Genomic DNA, 8788 nt, shown 5'->3' on the forward strand with positions numbered 1-8788 from the left:
AGGTCGACTACATTTTTCTGTCATTTTGTGTTTGATGTTTGTAATTAAGGTTAAACGCACTGTCCACACTTGCACAGATTTATTAACAAAGGCTTTTTTTTCCCAAGTGGAATATTTATGGCTCCAGGCGCATGAAGGTTATATTTAATCCACGTGCAGATTTGCTACCCATTAGCCTGCCTAAATAATCTGGTTGTTTATCAAAGCAATATAATCCTTTATCAACACCAGATGCCACCCAGACAGAAGTGTCTCTCATCTGAAACCAAGACTGAATTACACTGGTGATTTTTATGAGGCTCGTAGTCTTAATGCCTCCACAGCTAATAACAGGAGCTCTTTCTGTAGCAACCGTCTGTCTAATGACTTAAAATACGCTGTTTTTTATGGGTTTCTTTCTTTCTTTTTTTTTTTACTAGCTACTATTTACTACAAGACTATAATGGAAAACTCCCTTGTTCATTGAAACCCAGACTTGGTGGTTTGTCCCGACATGACAGGGCAACCCAAGACTTGACTCAATGAAACATGCTTTTTTTAAAAGGAGGCTGTGCTAAATTATAAGTATCTGTGAACACTGGAACAGTTTAGGAAGGTGGTCATAATGTTAAGCCTGATCTGCCCAATACCAGCAGTGATGTTGAACTTTATAGAGAGCCGAAGTCCCGCCCCTTCCGATTGCCTCCATGGGACCTATCTTTCGAAAAAATATGAACGGCAGTCTATGGCGAAAGATAAATTATTTTCTGGTCCCGATCGACGTTTTTCAGAATAAAAAATGATTTTACATGTCAAGAATGTCACAGTTTGTCGCAAGATAGTTAAGTAAAACGCTATGGAAAATACGTAATTAAACGAACTACAAGTCCAAGTCGCTTACCTTAAGTCACCACATTTTCCAAAACTCCCTTCGTGTAACTACAGCTCTCGACATGACCCGATTTATGATTTTCACCTCGTTTGATGCTTCTGCCTTCGTCCTGGAAGAAGACGGTAAAGCTCAACAAGGAGACAGCCATAGTTCTCTAGTGACGTACATTGTTCGAGACGAGAGATGTAGTTCACTAAGCGATCTCATACAAAACCTAATGTTGTTCAGCTTATTTACGTCAAATAATTTATCTCTTGACGTGAAAAAATATCTTTTAAATTCACACACATCATATGTGAAATTCATGCCACAATTCGAACGGGACCAAAAAATAATTATGATCTCTCCATTAACTCCCGTTCATATTTTTTCAAAAGATAGGTCCCATGGACCGGAAGTAGAAGGGCGGGACTTCGTCTCTCTATATATTTATTAGCATTTTCATGTGACACTTCTGTCACATGACTCTTCAGACACAAATACATCATTCATTCATTCATCTTCTGTAAGCTCTTGTCCTGTAAAGGGTTGCGGGCTGGGGCTGCAGCCTATCCCGGCCGTCATCGGGCAAGAGGCGGGGTACACCCTGGACAGGTCGCCAGTCTATCGCAGGGCTAACACAGAGAGACAGACAACCATTCACACTCGCATGCACACCTACGGCCAATTTAGAATCACCAATTAACAAGCTTGTCTTTGGACGGTGGGAGGAAGCTGGAGTAACCACCACGCCACTGTGCCGCCCCCAAGTACATCATGTCAATAAATATATAATATAATATAAATCTCCTCTCAAATTGAACGTAGTAGTAAATCCCACGGTGGCTGCCAGGACGGCTCGATCCGCAGGGACAGTAGCTGTACTGTCTCAAAGTAAAACAGGCATTGTCAAGTCTGCTCCTGACTGCTCTTGATGGGGAAAGCTGCTGTCTCTCCCTTTTCTTTCTCCCCTCCGCATCCTGACCCGGACCTCATGACTCCAGCACCCTGCCAATCAGGCATGCAACCAGTCAGCTGTAGTTGATTCGCGTTGGCCTGGGAATGTCAAAACCTGTCCTTCCCTGTTTACAAGTTCAAACTGGTATTTGACAGTGCGCGATATGGAGTATTTGTAAAGTGTTGTGATTAAGATTCGTACCCCAGGTTTGTAGCCAAACGTAATACATTATTTAGTTACAGTATTACACGCATCAGCCTATGTATACTGAACATGTATTATCCTCTAATCCATTAGGTCAAGTGCTGCTCTCCAGAGAATTAAACAGAATATATTGAGACAGGTTAATTAAGGAGCATAATTTTGCCCTAACAGCATCTAACAAATTAGTTAGTGGAGCTTAACACGGAATTACGGTGCCTCTCAGTGTTTAGGTCAGCTGCTTTATGTTATTGGCTCCCTGGTGCTTTAGTTCCATCGGTTAGCTTGGCAGAAGAGCACTTTGTCCTCACAGCTGAGCAGAGAACAACAAGACGTGTTTTATATCCGAATACTCTACCCCATAGTGCTGTCATATTGGATAGGCAGCTGATTTTATACATGTATTTGTTTCCACGTGGTGTGCATAAGTTTGCCCATGGTATTGCTGGTTTTGTAGCTTTGTTTCGTGTTTTGCTTCTATCTTTCCGAAAATGGATGTCTGTCAACAGAAGACAAAAAGTCAGAGACATCGTTTTTTTAATGAACCGAAGCCAAAAGGAGTAATTTGTGTAGGAACTGGTATTTTTCTCAACAGGAAACCCAACTATCATGGTGGTAAATATTGTCATGATGTTATTTCTCTCAGATTTCAGAGCCACTTGTATAAAACTGCATTTATCCACTGATGAATATAGCTGACATGAACTCACTCGCCAGTTCATTAGGTACACGATTGAAAACAAATGCATTCAAATATAACACTCCTGCGCTAAAGCTTATTTTCATGAACATTTATGGTGTTTAGCATTTGTTTCAAATAGCTGACAGAGCTGTTAATTTTGTAGGCTGTGGTTTCAACATAAATTGAACATTATAACAGTCATGAAAGGTGTATTAAGATGTATTATAATATATTAGAATCCATTCATTTTCACTACCCAGTTTCACTACTAACAATGTGTCTGCAACTAGTCAAACTAAATACTATTCCATTCACATTCAGCCATCCTCCTCTCGGTCAGCATCCAGATTCGAGTGTCCTCTTGAAGCTGGTATATTATGTAACATCTCTAATGATTTAGCAAATGTTCAGCGGGCTCATACTGTGCTGCCGAAATGTTCAGGTCAGTCCAGAGAAGTAGAAAAGCAGCTCATAATCATTCAGTGACAGGTTTGTAAGTAACAATGTAGATATGAATTCCATTCACCGCAGAAAGTGTTGAGTTGGGCACACTGTTAATTAACAAATTTCCCGCATGAGCAACTCCCCTAAACGCTGCGTTTTTACACCGAGGCAATGCTTGACAGAGAGCTGAGAGGGATGCTATAGAATCAAAACATTTCCTGCCTCTTTTCTGTGAAATTGCAGTCAGGGAAGGTTGTGGCTGATCGCCCCATTTTGCACCCAAGACTAAGTGCTATTATGGGCTTTTTAAGTGTCACTGCCCTCTGCACTACATGTTTCAGATAAAGGCTGATGCACACCCTGTAGTGCTCCTTCGCTTTTTTCGCTTTTTATTATTTTTATGGCATTTCTGGTCATTATTTTTAACAAGGCTATGTTCTTTTGCTACAAATTTCATGTATCTTTTTTTTCCTCAAGACGTAGCCGTGTCAGTGCCTGGAAGTTTGACGTGTATTATTCACATTAATGATAGATGGTCAGTAAAATCATTTCAGAGGTTTGCTTCTGCACAGCAGTGAGTCTGTGAAAAAGAGACATCTAGCTGCTGAGAGGCTTCTTTTGTGACAGTGAGGGGACTTTAAGTTTCCAATTTGCAGTAGAAATATAGTCGGTGTTTGTTTATGACTTTGACAGTGATTTATGAAACGTGAGAAAAAGATGCACTGGAAAATAAGTGAGGTTTCTACATTGATGCCAGACGCTTAGATTTTAAGATGCACAGCAAGACATGACGTGTCTTTTGATCGTCCTGATGTGCCATTACAAAGCAGATAGAGATTTCTAAAAGCAAATGAGACAATATCTTAAGAATGAAAGAGGCATGAAGTTCTTAAATTTGTTTTAATGATTTTGATGACTTTGTTGCTATGTATGCAAACTGCTGAGAGACACACAGTGATTGACTGAATCAAGGCAACAGTCCGTCCTACAGGTTGTGCAAACAAATAATAGTCCTAACTGAGACAGAATAGAACTTGGCTTGATGATTTCGATTTGTTTAATTTGTGGCATGGAGTCATTTAAATTATATCGGCACCCGATTGTTTTACTGTGTGATTAATCTGCCAATTATTTATTTCAATTGATTGATTATTTGTTTAGTCTAACTATGCAAACTTTATGCGGATCGAGAGTTTTAATCAGATTACTTCAGCTGTTGATTCTTATTGTCCTTTATGAGAAAGGAAAGCAGTATTTTACATGGTACTTCCATCAGATGTTTCTTCCACCGTCTTTTTGTTAGTGCAAAGAGTATCTGAAAACACAACAGAGCTAATTTAGAAGCTGAGTTGTGGTAGTCAGTAAATGTTTATGGTGAAATGTCTATTGTCAAAGTTGAATCCTTTCTCCTGTGCTCAAATACATCCTGCCTCATAAACGTTTGCATTCTTTGGAAACACGCACAGGAAGTAATCTTCAGCTTAATTAGTCATTTAGTCATTACAGAGTGTTTTCCTAGGACACACAAATCAGTCTGCCTACAGGGCAGGTGTATATGAGGGCAGTTTTCCAGCTTGATTCACGGGAATATTTTATCTCTTAATGCTTAATCTTTATAAATCCTGGCCAAATTGAGTCTGTCACTGATCTACAGTAGCAGCCTCAAGTTTCATTTCACACAAACACAGAACTGCCACTGACATGCCTGGCGGCTCTGGCAGAAGTAAGCAAGGTCACAAAGCCCCAGCCACAATGCTGCTACTTCTCTGGGAGCAGCAGGCCTAGCTGTCAGCATCTGACACTCAGATGCTAACTTCCCTCTTGGGGGTTGAATCCCAACCCGGATCCCACTATTCTCTGTATTTGAAAGGATGTCGGCTAGTACTACGTTTCTCCTTCCGTCTGAAAATAGGCACAGTAAATCCTGTTCCTGCACTAATAGGAGTTAACTCGGTAGGCTGCCAAGTCAGACATGCCAAGTACACAGTCCTCAACCATCTGTTAGTAGTTGAGAGAATCCCAAGGGACTCTGGTAAGTAAACCTAAACCAGAGATCGGAATGCTGTTGTCTTGTCTCAGTGAGAAGACAAGCACTTTAAGGGTTGTACTGTTCTCAAGAGGGATAAAATACAAGCAACGCAGGAAAGACGATTCTGGATGCAGGAGGGCGATGAGAAGAAAGGCTGCGAAAAAAGAGCGATGGTGCACCGTGGAGAGTGTTTGTGTGTATTTTCTCTCCTCATTTTTTAATGTTGTGAAAAAAAAGTGAGCCATCTGGAGCATTAACTGCTTTGATTTACTATTTTTTGTTTTTTCTGGGGAAATGTGAGGAATTTCTCTGTTTGGCTGTGTGTACATATTCTTTGTTAGTGATAGGTAGGGTAGCGAGACCCAGGAGAGTGTTGTCTGACTCAAGTGAAGCCTTGCCACTAAATGTCCCATACCCCAAACTATGACCCTGTGTAACCTCTACATGGGCAGTTTTTCTTCTCAGCAATGAAATGCCTTGCTTTACGGAATATCTCCTCCAGTGCCTTATCCTATCAAAGCTTCACTATCCCCTTCATCCTTCTGGCAGTGTTCCACCCAAGGAGCTTTGCTGCTAGTATATGCCACGCGAAACACACATATGTTGCAGGAAAAACCTGAATACTTTTTAAAACACAGACTGGAGAAAAACTCAAAGCCCCGAAGTCATATTACTGATGTTGCTTTCCTCTGTGCATTGGCAAAAGCCAGTTCTTTCATCAAATATGAATGAATATACTGTACACTGCATTCAGACTTACAAACTGTGCCTACTCTGCTGAGCAACATCATTATGTAGAATTTTTAAAAATACACTTTCCTTTTTCTTTTTTCCTTTTTTGTTTATTCATGCTTGCATCTAACAGTCCTGTATTCCCAACACAACTTTGACAGAAGTTCAGTCTCATGGCACTTCACTCTCCCCAGGTCTTGGAAATGTTTTTTGAATAAGTAGTGTGAAGATAACAAAAAACAGTCCTTTCCATAGGGCCCCTTTGACCCAACCCATGTAGAGCACCTGCAGTGTTCGAGCTGTTTGCCTGACCACGGTATGAAAGGAGCCTGTGTTGGGACAGTGGAGCCAGGGGACACTGGCGCCTGTGTCTGCCTGCATTGATGTGTCTATGAACTGGAAGTGTTTATGGAGACGAGCTGTGAAACTCTGGGGTGCAGAATAAATAAAGTAAAGAAGTTGTACTCAGGGGGTTATGTACTGTACTCTGCTCTGTGCTCAATATGACTGCCCGTTTTATATTTGACACTTACGTGCTCGTATGCTTGATGCTCTTGAGTTTTATTTTAACGCTTTCTAATGTATGTCTGCTATAGGCTGCTGCCATTTCATTTGTATGTGTGCGACTCTGTAAATGTGCACATAATTTCTGAGCAGGCTAGTTAAAGTGAACCACAGGAGATAAGTGTGCAAATTAGTTTCCTCCCAAATTGTGAAATACAAAACCATGGACAGCTTCTGTGACTTTCCCCTGAAGCGTTATCACTCCAGGGTGGGTAGTTACATCTGGCTGCCTTCCAGCTCAGCCACTCTGAAGTTTCTGCAGTCAGTCTTTGCACATACCTAAGAATCAGAGTGACAGGATATATGGACTTTAAAGTGATGCATTGTCACAGTTTCTTTGTGAGCAATTGCTAAACTGCTGTTAATAGTTGGAAGTTGTATAATAATCTTTATGTATTTCACAGAATTTTATGTTTTCACCCTTTGTGTTTTCACCCTTTGCAAATTGATCCATAGATTCTGTTGCTATGGCAGACTAGCCACAAATGCAAATGGGATTGAGGGGGGAGGATTACTGCCAATCCTTTGTCTGCTGCTGATGTGTTATTCATTATCCTTATTGCCTTAGAGCTTTTGATTACCACTATGATTGTTGTGTTATGTGTAGATCTTTCAGCCGCAGCAGAACACAGTGGCATGATCCAACACTATGTCAATAGAGGCGACTAGCAGTTAGTGGAGCTTACAGCGACCCTAGCTGTCCCGGTGTAGCATGCCTGCCAGGCTTTTTCCGAATGTTTCTGACTACAGACCCTCATTCAGCCTGACTACAGCCAGCAGCAGACATCCAGTCCACCAGCCTCATCTCCTGCACTGGCAGACTGCAGTGCAGTCTAAACAGCCGTCATCTAATGCAGAGTCTGCTGGTGGCTCGGCATCACTGATGATATTCACCACTCCCTCTGAACACTTCGCTGAAATCTGTTTTGTGGGTCAGAGGAATACAGGGTAATACAGCCTGGTGGAAGTAGTCAGGCTTATGTAGTGAGTAAGAACGGCAGCTGAAGCTAAATTTAGCTTAGGTGAATAAGCACACGCTCTATCACCTGAATGTTCCTGTGTTAGAAGGGAGAGGGTTGAAATTCCCCAGAATATTTTAGCTTGCAGTACACTGAATTATAAAATATTTTGCACAGTCCCATTGTATTGACAGTATTCTGGGTTTTGACCAGTATAATAATTGCCTGTCAGCTGGTTGTCTGTTACTGGTCACACTGGCAGGTTAGGCAGCTCCAAACAGTAGGATGGTCAAGACACCAAGGGACGTGACTCTAAAAACAAAACTGTGCCCCCTGATATTCACTGCACCACAATCTGTCCTCTCACCACTGCCTGTCCTTGATCTCAGGGTGATTCAGCTTCGACTCACCATATGGAATAGCCTGTTTTTAACAACAACAGTTCTAGCCCTGTAGGGACCAGCATGCTTTTTGAGTATTCACATTGCCTAGAAAGGTCAATGAAATGTGCTTTTAAAATCTGTGTATAGTGGAAATCATTTATATATGCCTGGGTCAAATTGATCACTATGAGGAGATGATTTAGGGATATCACAGTCTAATTACCATTTGTACATCAATTACATGGATATAAAGGAATGAAACAGTTTCACGAGGGCCCACTCAGGTGGCCCAACCTCCACCATAGGTGTTTTTCTTGCACATTAGTTTTCTATCTTCATTACTAGCAGCCATGGCTGTTTTTTATTTACACAGGTAACCTTAGAAACACCAAGTTTTGCGACATCTTGACACATCTTTTAGCAGTTATAATCTTTGGGGAGAATACATTTCTATTAATTTCAAGATTTCAATGTGCATAAATCCCTACCCCATAGACTATGCACAGCCTCAGGTAGCCAATTAGGTGTAGAACCGTTACCCAAAGGCAAAATATCATGGGAATCTTGTAAAAAAAAAAGAAAAAAAAGAAAGTAAAATAAATAAATAAGTTGTATTTGCATTTGTATGGGATTTCCAGTATTTATTCACCTTGCATTGAACTTAGTCTAGTTGTTAGCTACATGCTGTTTATCCCAGTGGCATTTGCAGCCTGTACAGCTTGAAAGCTTTAGCCACAATGACTGGGATATAAAAGCTATTGGAGGCAACTAAATTCACAGTACAGTACATCGTACACAACTGCTGACTTTAGAAGGCCCTGATTACAATCTGAGTGCCATAGAGCAATCATCAGTGTGTATGGTATACTATTGTAAATGAAAATTGGGATGCTTCACCTTGGTTCTTTTTTTTTGGCAGGACCTGGCTTGTTAGCAGCTTGGTTCATTGTCCCTCAGTGTGTGAAACTGTAGTAAAAATGCTTGTC

This window comes from Chelon labrosus, assembly GCF_963514085.1.
Source record: "Chelon labrosus genome assembly, chromosome: 7".
NCBI lineage: Eukaryota > Metazoa > Chordata > Actinopteri > Mugiliformes > Mugilidae > Chelon > Chelon labrosus.